This window comes from Chiloscyllium punctatum, chromosome 37 (genome assembly GCF_047496795.1).
Source record: "Chiloscyllium punctatum isolate Juve2018m chromosome 37, sChiPun1.3, whole genome shotgun sequence".
Taxonomy (NCBI): domain Eukaryota; kingdom Metazoa; phylum Chordata; class Chondrichthyes; order Orectolobiformes; family Hemiscylliidae; genus Chiloscyllium; species Chiloscyllium punctatum.
In genome coordinates, this window is record NC_092775.1 from 52,567,406 (window position 1) to 52,589,393 (window position 21,988).

Here is a 21,988-nt window from a genome sequence, read left to right on the forward strand (position 1 = left end):
TACCTTAACCATCAGGGGAAAAATGTACTTACCTTACATTTCCCCACAATGCTAAGCTAAAATGGGGAAAAAAAGGAACAAAACATCTCATCAGATGAAAACACAATCAACCAGCACAGAAAGCTAGAGGGACCTCTTGGCTGCTTTGCATGCAAGCTAGGTCAATTGCCCAAATACAAGGAGGAAATGTACAGAATGGAAAATGTAATCATTACAGAAGGTAATGCCCAAGACAGGGCAGCATTTGAGGGCAAGGAAGCGACTAAATATCAAAGGATGTCTGACTTGCAGACTACACTGTAACTACTACATAAAGAAGCTGGGGGATAGAGGTACCGAAGGTTCACTGTTAAGCAGGTGATGGAGACTGGACAACATTAGCAGATTGTAGGTCCTTTGGAGCGTGAATCTGGGCTACATTAATACAATTAAAGTGTCTCAGTTTCTCTTTGGTTTGTGGAAAGGTTTACTGTAATACAACTTTGTATAATCTGAATCCAAGTTTAAATAAGTATGGACTCAACAAGAATGTGCGGTTTCAGATATAAATTGGCAATTTAATTTTGATAACCACGCAGGAGCTGGGAGGTTATCTTGAGGCTACAGCAAAGGCATATTTGTAAAGCAAGCAACTAGCAGCGAAAATGTTGAATTCCAAATACAACACAAATTGTTCACCTCAAACATTGAAAAAAAAGCTAATGTATAATCACATAGGCCTTTATTTCTTCAAGAGTCTTCAGTCATACATTAATCGCCCCAACAACTTCCAAGTACTATCTTTCTTCACTGTCAAATCACATTTAAAGGTGGGTATGCTGTTCTGAGGCTTGCAAGCATGAGCTAGTTGAGCATGATCAATAGGCTACGAATAGTCAATAAGATGCATTGTTTCATATGGTCCACATGTTGTTAGGTTATGTGGAGAAACTACCGAGCATCACATCGCCACAAACTGCTATTACATCACTCAGCTGTAGGCTGAACAAATGTTTTTTTGGTTTGAAAATAGCCAAGTCCACAAGTATGCCTACCATGGGTTGAGACTGTATTATAGAAATCATTTATTAAATAATCTGAAATCAGAACAAAAATCTGTCGAGCATGCGACACACGACATATCTAAATGCACAGGACCCTGTTTTATGAACACTGAAGGAATTTGTCCATTCATTACATCTTTTTCATGGAAGGAAACCTGTTACGGATACTACCAACTTCAGCATTTCCATGGCACACACTACTGGCTGTCAGCCTGACCAGTCAAAGAATCAAAACAGTCAGATAACTTGTTGCTGCATCTTCATGGCAAAGATGGCCTCACCATTCAACACCTGTTTCTCATGCTGTGTAATGTATTTTTCCAAGACTGTTTCTTACATCCTAGTCCTGATAAGTGCAAGGCAAAAAGCTTTGACTTCTTGTTTCCTTTCAGCAAGGCTATGAAATAATTATTGCCTGCAGAAAATCAAAAAAAGTCAATGATTTTTTTTCCCTGAACTTAATAGTTTACCTGACTCGGTATGAATATCTTTTCAGTACATCTATGGCTATTTGAAGTCACTTTTCCATCTCGTGGCCTTGCAACTTTTACAGCATCAAAAAACAGACAAATGGTTCTAGAAATACTGGATACTTTCCAACCCATTAATTGTGCACTGAGATCATTGCCAACTGTTTAAAAAGATTAAGTTACTCATGTTCCTTAGATAACATGAATATCACAAGATCATAGAACCACAGAATCCCTTCAGCGTGGAAACTGGCCGGGCCCAATAAGTCCACACTGACCTTCTGAAGGGCATCCTATCCAGACTCACTCTTCTACCCAATACTCTACATTTCCCCGATTAATGCACTTAGCCTTAACATCTCTGAACACTATGGAGAAAGTGAGGACTGCAAATGCTGGAGATCAGAGCTGAAAAATGTGTTGCTGGAAAAGCGCAGCAGGTCAGGCAGCATCCAAGAAGCAAGAGAATCGACGTTTCGGGCATAAGCCTTTCTTCACTATGGCCAATTCACCTAATTTGCACATCTTTGGACTGTGGGAGGAAACCCACGCAGATGCAGGGAGAATGTACAAACTCCACACTAACAGTCATCCAAGGCTAGAATTGAACCTGAGTCCCTGGCACTGTGAGGCAGCAGTGCAAACCACTGAGCCACTGCCATAGTTTTTTTTAAAATCCCTGAACTGCAACAATTGGCACCTCCCCTAGGATTATATTCTTTCCAACGCGTTAACTGTGTACTGCCAATTGTTTCCGAAGATTAAGCTATTCACATCTTTCAGATAACATGAAGATTACAAGATATAGGAGTAGAATTAGGCCATTTGGGCCATCAAGTCTGCTCCATCATTCTGCTTCTCAACCGCATTTTCCTGCTTTCAAAGTAGCCTTTGAATGCCTTAGAAATGAAGAACCTATCTCTGATTTAAATACACTCAATGACTTGGCCTTGCTTAGTAATAAGTTTCACAGATTCAACGTGCTTTGGTTGAATAGTCCACTTCACCCCAGTCCCTTCACACTGAGACAGTGCCTTAGAATCCTAGACTTTCCTAATAGTGGAAACATCTTCTCTACATCCAGGCCTCTCAGTATTCAGGAAGTTCCAATAAGATTCCCCCTCATCCTTCTAAACACCATTGCATACAGACCCAGAGCCCTCAAGTGCTCCTCATTAAGACAAGCACTTCATTCCAAGATCATTCTTGTTATGAAGGTGTAGATGTGTATTGTACCTTTAAGAGAGTAAAGGACTTAGCAAGCACACAGAGTGCTGGAGAATTTACAATGTAACATTTGGTTCAGCAGTTAGCACTGGCTAAGTTGCTATGAGACAAAAATAAATTTGAATTTGGCCAATCAGTTTAAGTTATACCCCAAAATACCAACCTCCAATCAAGTTTGAATTTAGTATATTGACAATATTAAAAACCAATGAAACAATCCAATGCTTTGGGGTATAAGACCAGGAAAAATTGAACAGTTGAGGGGAGAACTGCCAAGCCACCAGCACATACAGAATGCCCAAATCACAAAAGGTACCTTTATCTATCAACGACCTGTGAAACAGAAATCCCTAAGAAGAAGAAAATATACAGTGGAAGATACAAAGGGAAGATTCGACAGCTACCTGGTTTTGAAATTTGAATTTTTGGTTAATCTTACTCAGAGGTTTTATCGGACTAGTATTATAGAAGGGAAAGTAAAAGATAGGTTAGAGGAAGGAGTCAAGATTAGAGTGGTGCTGGAAATGCACAGGTCAGACAGCATCCGAGGAACAGGAAAATCGACTTCATCAGGAATAAGGGCTCCTGCATGAAACTTCAATTTCCCTGCTCTTTGGATGCTGCCTGACCTGCTGTGCATTTTCAGCACCACACTAATCTAGACTCTAATCTCCAGCATCTGCAGTCCTCAGTTTTGCCTATAGGAAGAAGTTGTAAATAGTTGTTAGTTAATTATACTCTGTCATACTTTAAAAAATAAAGTTGTTAATTTTTACTTCAAATAGCTCTTGGCCTCTCAAATTTTCACAGATTACTGCATGGGATAAATCTTTTCTGGTTTAAGTTAAGCAGAAGAGTTTACCAGTGTCCTAATATTCCTGTGAACCTTCTCCAGATCCCGCCTAACACCAGTACGTATTTCCTTAGATACAGGGCCCAAAACAACTCTCAGTATTCCAAATACGGTCTGACCAGAGCCTTATGCACCTTACCAAAAAAAAACGGAGTTCTGATATTGTATTTGTATTCCTAATTACCTGCATGATAATCTTAAGAGAATCCTGAACTAGACTAAGTTCCTCTGTGCTTTGAATTTCTGAAGCCTTTCCTCAACTAGAAAATGTTCTATGCCTCTATTGTTCCTACCAAATAGCATAAACTCACACTTTCCAACTTTGTATTCCATCTGCCATTTCTTTGTTCACTCACCTATGCTGTCCAAGTTTTTTTGCAGCCTCACCACTTCCTCAACATGACCTGTCCCTCCATCCACCTTTGTATCATCTGCAAACTTAGCAACAGTGTTTCTTCGTCCAGATTGTAATGGGTAAAGTGAGCATCTGTGGCCACAACAGTGATTCCTGTGGAACTCCACTAGTCACCATCCTGGCTGTTATCCTGAAAAAGACTCCCTTCTGCCAGTCTTTATCCATACCAATACCTTGCCCTAACACTACAGGCTCTCATTTAGCAGCGTCCAGGTCAGCATCTTGTCAAAGGCCATCTGGAATCCAAATAGATCACAACCACTGCCTCTCTGTGTCTAACTTGCTCATTATCTCCTTAAAGAATTCTAAGAGATTTGTTAGGCATAACCTTCCCTTGACAACGCCAAGCTGACTCTGCCTACTTTACCTTGCACTTTCAAGTACACAGCAATCTCATGCTTAAGAATGTACTTCAAAACCTTACCAATGACAAAGGTCAGGTTAAGAAGCCTAGAATTTCCCATCTCCTGCCTCCCTCTTTTCTTAATGGGGATGTTACATTAGACATTTTTCAGTCCTCTGAGATCCTCCCTGACTCCAGTGATTCTTGAAGGATCACAATCAATGCCTTCACAATCTCTTCAGCTACCTCTTTCTGAACGCTGGAACATAACCCTTCTGGTCTTGGTGATTTATCCACCTGCTCTCTAGCACCTTCTCCTTAATGATAGCCACTGCTCTCACTTCAGCCCCGATTTTCTCAAAGTTCTGGAATACTACTGATGTCCCCCACTGTGCTGACTGATTAAAAATAATGATTCAGTTCTTCTGCCATTTCTTTGCTCTACATCACTACTTCTCTAGCCTCATTTTCCAGCAGTCCAATGCCCATTTTTACAGCTCTGTCATCTTTTATGCACAGTTGGTTCTGCTATAATGTGTGTTTCTTCAACACGAATGGGCTTTAACGCGCTTGAAGAATTTAGACCATTATTTGTAGAAAGAGGACTTTCCTTACCTGTATGGCTATAACACAATTCCGGTCCCATTAATTTAAATGGCGCTGCTATTACGCGATTTTCTTATAATGCGAGGTCGCAAGGGAATGGAACTATTGTGATATATCAGAACCAACTATATCTAAAAACTCTTGCAATCTTCTTTCATATTACTAGCTAGCTCACACTCATATTTCATCTTTCCCTCCTCCCCTTCCCCCACCCGTTTTCTTAGTTAGCCTCTGCTGTTTTTGAACCATATTTCTAATCTTCACCATATTTCTTTTGTTTTCATGCTTTCCCTGACTTCCCACCACCAACACCTCACACTCCCTAAGCAGTTCTGCAAACCACATTATAGGAGCTATTTAATTGCACTGGAAAGGGTGTGGAGGAAATTTACCAGAATGTTACTCAAACCTTCCAGCCCAGGTACCAAAGACAGATCGGACAGACTGGGATTGTTTTCCTATGATTAGAAGAGACCGGCAGGGGACGGAAATGGTAGAGATGTATAAAATTATGAGATCCCAAGATAGGGTAGAAGAGAAACTTTTCCCCTTGATGGAGGAATCAGTGACCAGGGGCAAATATTTCAGATAAGGAACAGAAGCTTAAGAGGAGATGGGAGGAAAAAGTTTTTCATCCAGAGTGGTGGAATCTGGAACTCTCTGCCTGTAAGTATGGTAGAGGCAGAATCTGTCATACCATTTCAGGAATATTCTGATTAAGACACACAAGGCTATGGGCCAAATGCTGGAAATCGGATTAGGTCAGTTAGCAGAATGTTTCTGACCAGCGCAGACTTCATGAACCAAAGGGTCTTTTTCTGCACAGCTGGATATAGCAGGATATCAATTCTGCAACATGATCAAAGAATCAAGTATTCCACTGTTAACCATAATGCAGTTTTGAAGTCCAAAGTAGGATACAAGTCCAACTAGAACACAAATGTAAAAACATCTCACTGACTGCGGTTGAAACACAATGGCCAAAGGAATCATCTCATATCAGATCTTGGCCTGTAAATTATCTGATTAACTCAACAAATGCCACAGGGTAGGAATGTTATGCAGATAGAAGCTCACGTTGACCATGTGCTTAACACTACAAAAGAAACTTAGCAAATCTGATGGTCACTGCTATTGACTGGTCTTTGTACCATTTAGTATATTATACAGATATACTAGAGCATGTCAAACTGATAAAGACTCCTTTCAGCAGAAGAACAAAGACACTGAGCCCATAGTTAACTCTGTGTTCATGTATATGTTTTAAAACCTTGCCCATTACTTCTATGGTGCTTCTCACTACTTGCCATTCCAAATTACCAGAGGGTAGTTTGGGTTCAACCACTTTACTATGGAGTCTCGTGTACACCAGACAAGTTAAGGATGACAGATTTCCTTCCAAAGGATTTTTTTTTTAATGATAATCAACAGTTGCATTAGGCTAAATTCTTAATCCAAACTAGGCAACAGTGAGGACTGCACATGCTGGAAATCAGAGTCTACATTAGTGTGATGCTGGAAGAGCACAGCAGGTCAGGCAGCATCCAAGGAGCAGGAGAATTGACATTTCGGGCAAAACCCCTTCATCAGGTACGTCGATTTCCCTGCTCTTCGGATGCTGCCTGACCTGCTGTGCTTTTCCAGCACCACACTAATCTAAATTCTTAATCCAGTTATTTGCAGAATTTAAATTTCACCATCTGCCAATGACATTCAAACTCACGTTCCAAGCCCAATTGCCTACGGTTCTGGATTAGTGGTAGTTAGTACACCATGACCTCTCCAAGATATAATAATCAATTCTAGTGATTTACATCCCAGAGATTGTGGGGGCTTTCGTGATCATCTACCCCTACGATTTAAGGAGGGAGAGACAGAGAAAGTGGTGAGCTCCAGATCTGTAGTAGCTGATGTCTGTTGGGGGTCAAAAACTAGAATCTATTTACAGATGTGGCATTTGCACGTTTAGAAAACAATTATAATTGGGCCATGTCAACATGGATTTAAGACAGAAATCATGTTTGATAAACCTTTTTAAATTATTTGAAAACGCTGTTAGCAGAGCAAATAAAGAGAAGCTAATGAATGTGTTGTATTCGGAGCATCACAAGGTTTGAGACAGGGTTTCACACAGGAGGTTAGAATATGGTGTAGGAGGTAACATATTAGCATGGATTGAGGACTGGTAAACAGAAAGAGACAGGAAGAATAAATGGAAGCTAAGCTTGGTAGGTCAACTTACAGGAAACTGCTAGAATCAGTGCTTAGGCTTCAAGCATTCACAATATAGATTAATTATTTGGATGCATGGACCAAGTGGAATATTTCCAAGTTTGCAGATGTGAAGATCAAAGAAGCTTCAAGGAACTTGGGTGGGCTAAGTGACTGGGCAAGGACGTGGCAAATACAATTAATGTGGATAACTGAAAGGATATCCACTTTGGTGAGAGGAGCAACATTGAGAGACTGGGAAGTATGGATGCCTAAAGAGACCTGGGTGTCTTTGTTCACGAGTCAGTGAAGCTTACACAGATACAGCAAGGAATTAGGAAGACAAATAGTACCTTGGCCTTTATCACAGAGAATGCAAGTACAGGAATAAAGATAAATTGCATCATTCGTATAAAACCTCAACAAGGCTGCATTGGAACATTATGCGCATAGAGTCAGAGATGGACCCTTCGGTCCAACCTGTCCATGCCGACTGGATATCCCAACCCAATCTAGTCCCACCTGCCAGCACCCAGCGCATATCCCTCCAAACCCTTCCTATTCATATACCCATCTAAATGCCTCTTAAATGTAGTAATTGTACCAGCCTCCACCACTTCCTCTGGCAGCTCATTCCATACACGTACCACCCTCTGTGTGAAAAGGTTGCCCCTTAGGTCTCTTTTATATCTTTCCCCTCTCACCCTAAACCTCTAGGTCTGGACTCCCCAACCCCAGGGAAAAGACTTTGCCTATTTACCCTTCCGATGCCCCATATAATTTTGTAAATCTCTATAAGGTCACCCCTCAGCCTCCGACACTCAAGGGAAAACAGCCCCAGCCTGTTCAGCCTCTCCCTATATTTCAAAACAAAAAGCCAGAGGAGTGCAGCAAAGGTTCACTCGGCTAATTCTGGAGACAGTGGGACTGCCCAATAACAACAGATTGAGGCGGCTGGGCTTGCATCCTCTGGATTGAGATTGAGATTGAGATTGAACATAATAAAATTCTCAAAAAGCCTGGCAGGGTGAATGATGAAAGGATATTTTTCCTCAGTTGGGGCCCTACATTCCAGGGACACAGTCTCAGTGTAAGAGGCAGTCTATGCAAGACTGACAAAAAAGAATTTCCTCATTCAAAGCATACTCTAGATGGTTGCAGAAATGTAATCACTTTGCATCTCCAAGACACAGATCAATTGAGTTCCACAAACTATTCACATCAAGGAATAGAATAGATTAGATTAGATACGATTTGATTCGATTCCCTCCAGTGTGAAAACAGGCCCTTCGGCCCAACCAGTCCACACCTACCCTTCGAAGAGTAACCCACTCAGACCCATTTCCCTCTGACTAATGCACCTAACACTATGGGGAATTTAGCATGGCCAATTCATCTAACCTGCACGTGTTTTGGACTGTGAGAGGAAACCGGAGCACTCGGAGGAAACTCACGCAGACATAGGGAGAAAACAGTCCAGGCTATTCAACCTCCTCCTGTAGCTCAAACCTACAACCTTGGCAACATGCTTGCAAACCTTTTCTGAACCCTTTCAAGTTTCACAACATCCTTCCGATAGGAAGGAGAATAAAATTATACAGAATATTCCAAAACTGGCCAAACCAATGACCTGCACAACAGCAACATGACCTCCCACTCCTATACTCAATACTCTGACCAATAAAGGAAAGCATACCAAACACCTTCTTCACTATCCCATCTACCTCCGACTCCACATTCAAGGAGCTATGAACCTGCACTCCAAGGTCTCCTGGTTCAGCATCACTCCCTAGGACCTTACCATTAAGTCTAAAAGTCCTGCTAAGATTTGCTTTCCCAAAATGCAGCACCTCACATTTATCGAAGTTAAATCAATATGCAGGTGGACTGGGTAAATAATGTTGCTAGTGGATCTAAAGAAAGGGAATTCATGGAATGCTTACAGGATGGCTTTTTGGAACAGCTTGTCATGGAGCCCACAAGAGAGCAGGCTATTCTGGACCTAGTGCTTTGCAATGAACCAGACTCTATAAAAGATCTTAAAGTAAGGGAACCCTTAGGAAGTAGCGACCATAATATGGTAGAGTTCAGTCTGGAGTTTGAAAGGGAGAAGGCGAAATCTGATGTAATGGTGTTACAGTTGAATAAAGGTAATTATGAGGGCATGAGAGAGGAACTGACTAAAATAGACTGGAAGCAGAGGCTAACCGGGAAGACACTAGAGCAAAAATGGCAGGAGTTTGTAGGTATAATTGAGGACACTGTACAGAGGTTCATTCCCAAGAAAAGAAAGATTAACCGGGGAGGGATTAGACAACCTTGGCTGACAAAGGAAGTCAGGAAATGTATTAAAGAAAAAGAGAGATCCTATAAAGTGGCTAAGAACAGTGGGAAATCAGAAGATTGGGAAGGATACAAAAGCAAACAGAGAATAACAAAGAGTGTAATAAGAAATGAGAGGATCAAATATGAAGGTAGGCTAGCCAGTAATATTAGAAATAATAGTAAAAGTTTCTTTCAGTACATAAGAAACAAACGACAGGCAAAAGTAGACATTGGGCCACTTCAAACTGATGCAGGGAGCCTAGTGATGGGAGATAAGGAAATAGCAGGAGAACTTAACAAGTACTTTGCGTCAGTTTTCACAGTGGAAGACATGAGTAATATCCCAAAAATTAAAGGGTGTCACGGGGCTGAGTTGAGTATGGTTGCCATTACGAAAGAGATAGTGCTAGAAAAGTTAAAAAGTCTTAAAATTGATAAATCTCCTGGCCCCGATGGGATACACCCTAGAGTTCTGAGAGAGGTTGCTGAGGAAATAGCAGAGGCATTGGTTGAGATCTTTCAAGAGTCACTGGAGTCAGGAAAGGTCCCGGATGATTGGAAGATGGCTGTAGTAACCCCCTTGTTCAAGAAAGGATCAAGGCAAAAGATGGAAAATTATAGGCCAATCAGCTTAACCTCGGTTGTTGGTAAAATTCTAGAATCCATCATTAAGGATGAGGTTTCTAAATTCTTGGAAGAGCAGAGTCTGATTAGAACAAGTCAACATGGATTTAGTAAAGGGAGGTCATGCCTGACAAACCTGTTGGAATTTTTTGAAGAGGTAACAAGTAGGTTAGACCAGGGGAACCCAGTGGATGTGGTCTATCTGGACTTTCAAAAGGCCTTTGATAAGGTGCCACCCGGGAGACTGCTGAGCAAGGTGAGGGCCCATGGTGTTCGAGGTGAGCTGCTGGGATGGATTGAGGATTGGCTATCTAACAGAAGGCAGAGAGTTGGGATAAAAGGTTCTTTTTCAGAATGGCAGCCGGTGACGAGCGGTGTCCCGCAGGGTTCGGTGCTGGGGCCACAGCTGTTCGCATTATATATTAATGATTTGGATGAGGGAACCGGGGGCATTCTAGCGAAGTTTGCCGATGATACAAAGTTAGGTAGACAGGCAGGTAGTACTGAGGAAGTGGGGAGGCTACAGAAGGATCTAGACAGGTTGGGAGAGTGGTCCAGGAAATGGCTGATGGAATTTAACGTGAGCAAGTGCGAGGTCTTGCACTTTGGCAAAAAGAATATAGGAATGGACTACTTTCTAAATGGTGAGAAACTTAATAAAGCCAAAGCACAAAGGGATCTGGGAGTGCTAGTCGAGGATTCTCTAAAGGTAAACATGCAGGTTGAGTCTGTGATTAAGAAAGCGAATGCAATGTTGTCTCTTATCTCAAGAGGGTTGGAATATAAAAGCAGAGATGTACTACTAAGACTTTATAAAGCTCTGGTTCGGCCCCATTTGGAGTACTGTGTCCAGTTTTGGTCCCCACACCTCAGGAAGGACATACTGGCACTGGAACGTGTCCAGCGGAGATTCACACGGATGATCCCTGGAATGACAGGTCTAGCATATGAGGAACGGCTGAGGATACTGGGATTGTATTCGTTGGAGTTTAGAAGATTGAGGGGAGATCTAATAGAGACGTACAAAATAATACATGGCTTTGAAAAGGTGGATGCTAGAAAATTGTTTCTGTTAGGCGAGGAGACTAGGACCCGTGGACACAGCCTTAGAATTAGAGGGGGTCATTTCAGAACGGAAATGCGGAGACATTTCTTCAGCCAGAGAGTGGTGGGCCTGTGGAATTCATTGCCACGGAGTGCAGTGGAAGCCGGGACGCTAAATGTCTTCAAGGCCGAGATTGATAGGTTCTTGTTGTCTAGAGGAATTAAGGGCTACGGGGAGAACGCTGGCAAGTGGAGCTGAAATGCGCATCAGCCATGATTGAATGGCGGAGTGGACTCGATGGGCCGAATGGCCTTACTTCCACTCCTATGTCTTATGGTCTTATGGTCTTAAACTTCATCTGCAACATCTGAGCCATTCGGCCAATTTGGTCAAGATCCTGTTGTACTTTGACGTAACCTTCTTCACTGTCCACTACACCTCCAATTTTGGTATAATCTGCAAACTTCGTAACTACACCTCTTTTCACATCCAAGTCATTGATATAAATGATGAAAAGTAATGAACCCAGCACCATTCCTTGTGGCACTCCACTGGTCACAGGCCTCCAGTCTGAAAAACAACCCTCCACCACCACCTATCTTCTACCTTTGAGCCAGTTCTGTATCCAAATGGCTAGTTCTCACTATATTCCATGAGATCCAAACTTGATAACCAGTCTCCCATGGGGAACCTTGTGAAACACCTTACTGAAGTCCAGAGAGATCATGTCTACCGCTCTGCCCTGATCAATCCTCTTCATTACGTCTTCAAAAAACTCAATCAAGTTTGTGAGATATGATTTCCCATGCACAAAGCCATGCAGACTATCCCTGATCAATCTTTGCCTTTCCAAATACATGTAAATCCTGTCCCTTAGGATTCCCTGCAACAACTTGCCCACCACCAATGTCAGGCTCACCAGTCTACAATTCCCTGCTTTTTCCTTACCACCTTTCTTAAATAATAGCACCACATTAGCCAACCTCCAGTCTTCCAGCACCTCACCTGTGACTATCGATGATACAAATATCTCAGCAAAAGGCCCAGCAGTCACTTCCCTAGCTTCCCACAGAATTCTAGGGTACACCTGATCAAGTCCTGAGGATTTATCCACTTTTAGATGTTTTAAGAATCCAGTACGACCTCCTCTGTAATACAGACATTTTTCAAGGTGTCACCATCTATTTCTCCCACATTCTAGATCTTCCATGCCCTTCTCCACAGTAAACACTGTTGCAAAATACTTGCTTAGTATCTTCCCCAGTTCCACACACAGACTGCCTTGCTGATCTTTGAGCAATCATATTCTCTCCCTAGTTACCCTTTTGTCCTTAATTTATTTATAAAATCACTTGGACTTCTCCTTAACTCTATTTGCCAAAACTACCTCATGTTCCCTTTTTGCCATCTTGATTTCCCTCTTATACTCTTCTAAGGATTCATTCGATCTATCCAGTCTATACCTGACACGATTCCTAGTTTTTCTGAATCAAACCCTCAATTTCTTTAGTTATTCAGTATTCCCTGTACCTACCAGCCTTCCCTTCCACCCTCACAGTAATATACTGTCTCTGGAATTTCGTTATCTCATTTTTGAAGGCTTCCTATTTTCCATCCATCCCTTTACATCCAAACATCTGCCTGCAATCAGCTTTTGAAAGTTATTTTTAAGATTCCCTACAGCGTGGAAACAGGCCCTTCAGCCCAACAAGTTCCACACCGACCCTCCGAAGAGCAATCCACCCAGATCCATTCCCCTAACCTCTGACTAATGCACCTAACACGATGGGCAATTTATCATGGCCAATTCACCTGACCTGCACATCTTTGGACTGTGGGAGGAAACCGGAGCACCTAAGGGAAACCCATGCAGACCCAAGGGAAACCCATGTGCAAACTCCACACAGACAGTTGCCCAAGACGGGAATTGAACCCGGGTCCCTGGCGCTGTGAGGCAGCAGTGCTAACCACTGAGCCACTGTGCCACCCAGAGAAATTCTTGTGTAATACTGTCAAAATTAGCCTTCCTCCAATTTAGAACTTGAACTTTTAGATTCAGTCTATCCATTTCCATCACTATTTTAAAACTAATAAAATTATGGTTGCTGGCCCCAAAGTGCTCCCCCATTGACGCTTTAGTCACCTGCTCTGCCTTACTTCCCAAGAGTAGATCAAGTTTTGCACTTTGTCTAGTTGGTACATGCACATACTGATTCAGAACATTTTCTTGTAAACACAAATTCCTCTCCATCTAAACCCTTAACACTCCAGTGTTTGTTTGGAAAGTTAACCACCCTATCATTCTTACAGATAAATTTAAATCACCTTACAAATTTGTTCCTCAATTTCCTACTGACTATTAGGGTGTTTATTGTTACAAAGCCGGTCCTTTTCCCAAAGGTACTGTGCCCTTGAGTTTTTTCAGAGGGGTCTTAAAACAGCCCAGGCTCCAAAACGGCAGAGTTGGTACAGAGACGAATAGTTTAATGGGACCCTTTTTGTTAACCCCTAAACAGATGATACCTCAGATCAAAGGATTTCAGTTTTAGAAATTACTTGTATAATGAAAGGGGAGTGGCCAGTCCTGGCAGCTGAGGATTTTTGGATCAGTTATACCAGGGGATGTGTGAAACAAGCTTCTGGACTTCTCGCACTCTCCTTGCAAATTGTGAGTTGCCTGCGTCATGTTTTACTGTTTGTGCTCAAGGGTGTGTGTGTTTTTGGAACAGCATCATTAAGTCAGGTTTGGATAAGTTATCGAGTATTCTATTTTCTGTTCTTTGTGTTTCATTCCGTAATGTTGTAAATAAATTTTTTCTGTTTAAAACTTGGCAGTCAACCCAGCTAATTTACACCAAGAATGTCCAATATACACTTAGCTAAACAAATAACGAAGTTAAGGTCTGGGTTACCTGCTTAAAAATGTTTTGAGGGGTCTGGCCTAGTCATAACAGATTGGGGTCTCTTAGTGGGATTAATACAGCAAGTGGTGATTTGTGTCTTTTATTTCGGCTGTTGATTTGGTTGGTTTAAACAGCACTCTGACAACAATTGCTCTTTCAGTCACTGAGGAGGTTCGAGAGGTGGAAGAAGTGACCTTGGGGGTTTTACAAAAGGCAAACAAGACCAAGCGGCGGAAATTAATAGACAAGCTGGGGTTGCATTTACCTTCTAATGAGGAGAGATGTGATGATTTCAGCAGTACTTCAGTCTTTAAATTTGCTGGAAACACATCATGATATGTAGAAATGGCAAGAATTCAAATGCAAATGAAGCCATTTGAGTTAGAGGCGAGAGAGAAGGAAAGGGCAGCAGAAATGAAACCGTTTGAGTTACGATTAAAATTAGAAGAAAACAAAGGGCTCTAGCAGAAGAGAAAGAAAAAGAGAGAGTTTGAATTTCAGAAATTGACACTTAAAAAGGGAAGTGAGCATAAAAAGATGGAGATAAAGCCTGAAGGTAGGCTTAGTGAGGAAGAGAGTGAGGATAAGCAAGCCCCCTGGAGGTCAAATGCCTGGTGAGAAACTGTTTAACTATGTTCAAGCATTGCCTAAATTTGATGTGAAGGATATGAGAGACTTTTTCATATCATTTGAAAAAGTAGCTAAACTAATGGAGTGGCAGTGACCATGTGTGTTTTATTGATCCAAACTAAACTTGTAGATAGTGATGCAAGTACCTTACTAGCTCTATCAGAGGTGGTATCTGGGGTGTATGAGGAAGTGAATAAAGCTTTCTTAAGTACATATGAGCTTGTACCAGGAGCTGATAGACAACATTTTCAGGATTCTAAGGAGGGACCCTGGTCAAACCTATATTGAGTTTGAAAGGATCAAACAAAGTAATTTTGATAGGTGGATAAGAGCTTTAAAAATAGAGCAAACGTACGATGCCCTGAGAGAGAATTATTTTGGAGAAGTTCAAAAATTCACCGTCTGACATAGTGCAACCTCATGTGGACGAGCAGAGTGTTAAAACGGCAAGGTTAGCAGTTGACACGGCTGATGATTATGAGTTGGTCCATAATCCATGGTCTGACTTACTGAATCAATTTCAATCCATGAGGGATAGAAGTTAGGGAAAAGAAAAATCCTCACATGGAAAGTGAAAGCTAGATCTCAGTGAAAATCATAAGGAGACCTTACCACAGGGTAAAAAGGAAACCCTTGAGGGGGGCAAAGAAGTTAAACAGCTCCTGTGTTTTCATTGTAATAAAGTAGACCACGTGAAATCAGAGTGTAAGTGGGCTAGGAAAAGCACAGGAAAGCCAGGAAGGTGGGATAAGCCTGAAAGTTTTGTTGGAGTGGTAACACGAAGCTAGAAAACTGCAGAGTGCACGAGCTGATCAGAGGGTAGTGAAGGAGAAAGTGCCATATCTGCTTAAAAAAAACCTGCAAAGCTTATTCACATAGGCCAGGTGTAGAAGGTAAGCAGGTTACAATATTAAGGGACACAGGATCCTCTCAGTCTGTGATGCTGAAGGATATGTACTTCTGAAGGGTTATTGCCAGAAAAGGTACTGGTAACAGGAATTCATGGTGAGACAAAAAGGGGTCAATTATTTAAAGTGAGGCTAGAGTGTCCAGAAAAAGGGGAAAATTGTGTTAAGAGTACTGGACAAACTCTCGGAACCAGGAATACAATTTGTCCTTGCGAATGATATAGCTGATTCACCGCTAGGCATGTTGCCTACTCTAGTTGAAAAGCCAGTGGAGATGCAGGCAACTGAAGCAATGCAGTATGTTTATCCAGGAATCTTGCTTGATTGCGTAGTAATGAGATCACAGAGTCCCAAGCTAAAGCAGGAGACATCAAAGGGCACAGAGAAAGAAACTGAAGTAGCACTAGCAGAGACTGCATCCAGTCAGTTGGTTGGGACAAACCAAGACCAAATAAAGGATCATGCAAATATCTTTAGCTTGGCTGAGCTCATTGAGTTACAGCAGAAGGATGAAAAGTTAAAGCAATTGTATTAAAAGACATACTCAGTAAATGAGTCTGAATGCATCCCTGCGTGTTATTACCTGAAAAATGATGTCTTAATGAGGAAATGGAGACCATCACATATTCAAGCAGATGAGAAATAGTCATCAAATTCATCAAATTGTATTGCCAGTGGGGTATAGAAAGGTGGTGTTGAGAGTGGCACATGAGCTACCACTTGGAGGTCATTCAGGGGCGAGGAAAACACAGGCTAAAATACAAAGATATTTTTACTAGCCTGGACTGCAGAAGGGTGCAATGGAATTTTGCCAGACATGTCATACGTATCAGGTAATTGGAAAATTACAGGCGGTAATAAAACCTGCACCTTTAATATCTATACCAACATTTGAGGAACCTTTTGCAAGAGTCTTAATTGATTGTGTAGGTTCCCTAACTCAAACTGAAAGCAGGAATCAGCATTTGTTAACAACAATGGCTGCATCAATGAGATTTCCAGAGGCCATTCCATTACACAATATCTTAGCAAAAAGAATTGTGTAATTTTTCTACAAATTTTCTTTTATTAGATACGGACTACCAATTGAGATACAGTCACATCAAGGGTCAAACTTCACATCCAAACTATTCAAGGAAGTTATGGACAGCTTAGGCATAAACAATCCAAATCCATTGCGTACCATCCAGAATTGCAGGGAGATGGCATCAAACTAAAGACCACGTTGAGGGCTTATAGTCAGGATTAACCAGATGATTGGAGTAAGTAACTTCCACATGTGTTTTTTGCAATCAAAGATGCACCAAATCAATCAACTAAAGTCAGTCCATTTGAATTAGTTTTTGGGCATGAAGTCAGAGGACTACTAAAATCGATTAAGGAGAAATTACTAAATCAGTATTCGGAGACCACATATTTGGACTGTGTCAAGTTTTCAAGAACGATTAAGTAGAGCTGGGGAGTTGGCTAGACAGCATTTAACAGTATCACAACATGCAATGAAACAGGAAGCAGATAAGAAATCAATAATTTGCAATTTTGCTAGCAGGGATAAGGTAAATAATGTTACTTCCAGTAATAGCTGAACCTTTAAAAGCAGGGTTTAGCGGATCTTATAAAATCGAAAGGAAATTGAGTGAGGTGAACTATTTGATAAGGACTCTAGACAGGAAGAAGTCTCACAGAATGTGTCATGTGAATGTGAATATGCTCAAAAGATATTTTGACAGGGAAGGAAAGCAAGAGGAGAAAGTATTAATGATTACAACAAAGAAAGAATAACCAAATTCTGAATTGGACATTCCTCAAATTAAAGTGGGATAAATTATTGGGTTACCTTCCTGAGAAAAATCAAAATGACCTGAGATATGCGGAAATTATTTGGGAAGTACTAACATAATTGTGCATGATGTAGATGTAGGAGATGCTGTTCCGATTAAGCAACATCCTTACAGGCATAACCTTCTAAAGTTGGCATAGGTTCAAGAAGAGATAGAATGTGTGCTCCAAGATGGCATAATTGAGGCGAGTTATAATGACTGGAGCTCATCCATAGTTATGGCGCCAAAGCCAGATGGTACCCAACGGTTATGTATGGACTATCGCAAAGTCATTGTACTTATAAAAACTAATGCATATCCAATTCCATGGTTGGAACAGTGTGTTGAAAAGGTGAAAAGAAACAGCAAAGGTAATTTTGGCTTTCGTAACGCCAAATGGACTGTATCAGTTTAGAAGCATGAAATTTAGTATGAAAAATGCTCCAGCCACATTTCAGAGACTGACTAATAAGGTCATTGCCAGATTACCCAACTGTTGTGTACATTCCTGATCTGGTGAGTTTTAGTCACTCATGGAAGGAACCGTTACTTCGATCGACTTTAGAAGGCAGGTTTGGTGGTAAACCTAACTAAAAGTGAATTTACCAAAGCACAAGTCACCTTCCTGGGTCATGTTATTGGACATGGACAAACGGCCCCATGGGATGTGAAAACAAAAGTAATCGGGAAATTTCCACACCATTGACAGAAAGAGCTGTACAACAGATCCTGGGATTGAGTGGATTTTATTGAAGGTTTGTGCTGAACTTTAGCAGTGTAGCAACACCACTCAATGAAATACTAAAGAAAGGAAAGAAGTTTCAGTGGACGACAGACTGTCAAAAGGCGTTTGACAGCATGAAAACTGTGTTAACCACTGCCCCAGTATTGGCCACACTTAATTACACAAAGCCTTTCAAGGTGGTTACAATGCGAGCGATATGGGTGCCGGTGCGGTGCTCCTGCAGGCAGACGTTAAGAAAATAGAATGACCGATTGGGTATTTTTCCATGAAACTGAATGTTCATCAGCAAAAATATTTCATGGTTGAGAAAGAGACTTTAAGCTTGGTGTTGGCACTCCAACATTTCAGTGTTTAGATTACTAGCAACGCATCTGAGACAATGGTATACATTGATCATTACTCATTGAACTTTGTGGAAGAATTTAAGGACAAAAATGCCAGACAGTTTAGATGGCGCTTGTTGTCGCATTCATTCAAGTTGAACATTGTGTTTGCGCCACATCGAGAAAACGTGATTGCCAATGCATTGTTGGGACTCTGAGATACGGAGGTATTCAGTGGTGGGAGTACACAGACTGAATCCTGTAGTCAGGCATGTTTGCATGTGTATAATCAGTGTAATGTACATGTGCATTTTAGAGTACTAATCAACTTTTTTTTAAAAGGGGTTTTAAAAATGAAGCCACCTTTGAATAATGATGGTTCATTTTTTAAGGTGGGGGGGGGGGGGGGGGGGGGAAGGTGTCACAAAGCCGACCCTTTTTCCCAAAGGTAATGTTCCCATGAGTTTTTCCCAGAGGGGTCTTAAAACAGCTCAGGCTCTGAAACGGCAGAGTTGGTGCAGAGATGAATAATTTACTGGGATCCTTTTTGTTTACCCCTGAACAGATGATATACAAATAACTTGTATAATGAAAGGGGAGTGGCCAGTCCTGGCAGTTGAGGTTTTTTTGGTTCAGTTACTGCAGGGGGTGTGTGAAACAAACTGCTGGACTTCTGTCTCTCCTTGCAAACTGCAAACCTGCGCCATGTTTTACTGTTGGGCTAAGGGATGTGAGTGTTTTCGGAACAGCATCATTAAGTTTGATTTGGATAAGTTATCGGGTATTCTATTTTCTGCTCTTGTGTTTCATTCCATAATTTTCTAAATAAATTTTGTTTGTTTAAAACTTGGCGGTCAACCCAGCTAATTTACACTAGTAATCTCCAATATATACCGAGCAAAACAAATAGTAAAGTTACGGTCTGGGCTACCTGCTTAAAAATGTTTTGAGGGGTCTGGCCTTGTCCATAACGCTCTAATACAATCCCAATATTGCTGAACAATTTTGTTTGAAATCAAAGGCTTAAGAGTTAGAAAGAATGTTGTTCTCAAAAAAGTTCCAAATTTAACTTTGGAAAATACAGTGTCAATTTGAAAAAAAATCAGGTACTTGAACTGACAAACCTGACGACTGCAAAACTGAGACGATTGGCAAAAATCACGATAGCACAAACTTCTGATTAAATTTTCAATGATTACAATCACAGACTTAACAGAATTGTTACCTGATGAGTTTGGTATGTCTGTTTTCAAAAAATGTACTTGGTCACTTCACATCAGCGATACAATGATTATGAATGTGCTGAAAATCAGATTGCACCGCCAAACTCAAACTTAGCAGGTGTCTTGTAACCTCTAGTGGTCAAGATTATATACTACACCAAAAAGATCAGACTGGAGAAGCTAAAATTCATCCCAAGCAATTTCAGTATGTATATCTGCTGTCATTAAGACAGTGAAATAAAAGTCTTGTAGGATTTGCTCAGATTTAAGAAAAATAATTGGTATGTGCCATCATTGTTTTTATTGTTGACTCCTCAGGAAAGGAGTGGCGAGTTTTCATCTTGAACTGATTCAGTCCACGAAGAATTCTTTACTCAGCAACTATAAGTATTTTAACCATATTTTCAATCAACTGCAATTTAGAGCTTGTAGACGCAGTGGGTCAACTCATTTGTTTAAAGGTCAGTTCACAGGACTTGCACATGAAGAACTAAAATTTTCTAATATGAATGAAGAGGAAGCAGCTCCTAGTTTAAACAGAAAACTTTCCATGAAGTACGACACATTAGGCTATTTAATAGCATAAATCTCTGCGGGATTAACAAGGTACAATAGGATGGGATAAGCAATCAACAGCATTCTCAAATACTTGTTAAAGTGATTTGGAGACTGGTTACAATTGAAATGGTACATATTTCTGGCACTGTTCTTTTAATTAACAATCTAGCAAAATTGCCACAAGTTTGCAAATAAAATTTAAGAGACATTTAGACATACACATGTTGAGGCAGAGAAGACAGGGATACACAGATCATAAGCAGGCAGTTGGATTAGTTTATAATTGAATCAAGGTCAGCACAAACATGGTGGGCTGAAGGGCCTGTTCCTGCAATGCACCGTTCTATGTTCTATCAAGATACTCATATCCCTCTGCATATCAGAGCTCTGCACTCTTTCACTATTTACATACTATGCTCCTTTCATATTCTTCCTGCTAAAATGGACAATTTCACATTTACCCACATTACACAGCATTTGACACATGCTTGTCCACTCAATTCAGCAATCTACATCTTTTGTATCCTTATGTCATCTTCACAACTTACTTTTCCACATATCTTTGCATCTGTTGCAATTTTGGAACCATACCTTCTATCCTTTCTTCCAAGTTTATATACTTTATATAAGCAGTTGATGCAGCAGCACCAATCCCCGTGGTACAACACTCTCCATCTTGGAAACAGAAAAAGACCCACTTACACTTGTGCTTTGCTTCCCATTAGCCAGCCAATCTGTTCTCCGTACCAAAGTGCTGGGATTACATCATTACCTTCTATTTTCTGTAATAATCTTTGACACAGCAACTTATCTGTGTCTCCTTGCTTACTATGATCTGCCCATACTGACAATAAATCAAATCAATTTATCAAATGCCTTTGGAAATCATGGACAGGGCATCCACCACTTGCCGTTTAAATTTTACCTCAAAGAATTCCAATAGATTCACTGAATCATAGACTCCCTACAGTGTGGAATCAGGCCATTTGGCCCATCGAGTCCACACAGACTCTCTGAAGAGCATCCCAACCAGGCCCCCACCCCACCACACCCCCAAATCTGCAGCTGGAACCCCACATTTCCCACAGCTAATCCACCAAGCCTGCACCTCTGTGGATACAACGGGTAATTTAGTATGGCTAATCTACCTAACCGGCATAGCTTCGGACAGTGGTAGGAAACCTAAATTCCTGGAAGAAACCAATAGGACTAATGTCATTTGAACTGAAATCCTCCAAGTGCCCTTTTATAACTTAAGTAATAGCTTTAAACATTTTCCCTATGATAGACGTTAAGCTAACTGTCCTACAGGTTCTTGCTTTATTTCCCTCCCCTTTTGAAGGATCTGTTTCCATACTGTACATCTCTATGACTCTATGAATGGACAAATTTGAAGCGCCATCTTCCAATCTAAAGGGACCACCTTAAATCAGTGTAGTTTTGGAAAATTAACAACTTTGAGTCATAGATTCATAGATATGTACAGCATGGAAATAGACCTTTCAGTTCAACTTGTCAATGTCAACCACGCCCTAAATTAATCTAGACCCATTTGCCAGCATCCAGCCCATATCCCTCTAAACCCTTCTTGTTTATACACACATTCAAGTGCCGTTTAAATGTTGTAATTGTCCCAGGCTCCACCACTTCCTCTGGCAGCTCAATCCATACACACACCGCTCTCTGAGTGAAAAAGTTGCCCCTTTGGTCCCTTTT

The 21,988-nt window shown here is 41.1% G+C and overlaps 1 protein-coding gene across 1 annotated transcript in view; it reads right to left on the reverse strand.

Annotated features, from left to right (window-relative positions):
* rtf2 (replication termination factor 2) overlaps window positions 1–21,988 on the reverse strand; it is a 157,097-nt gene that overhangs the window by 105,662 nt on the left and 29,447 nt on the right. The window lies entirely within an intron of this gene.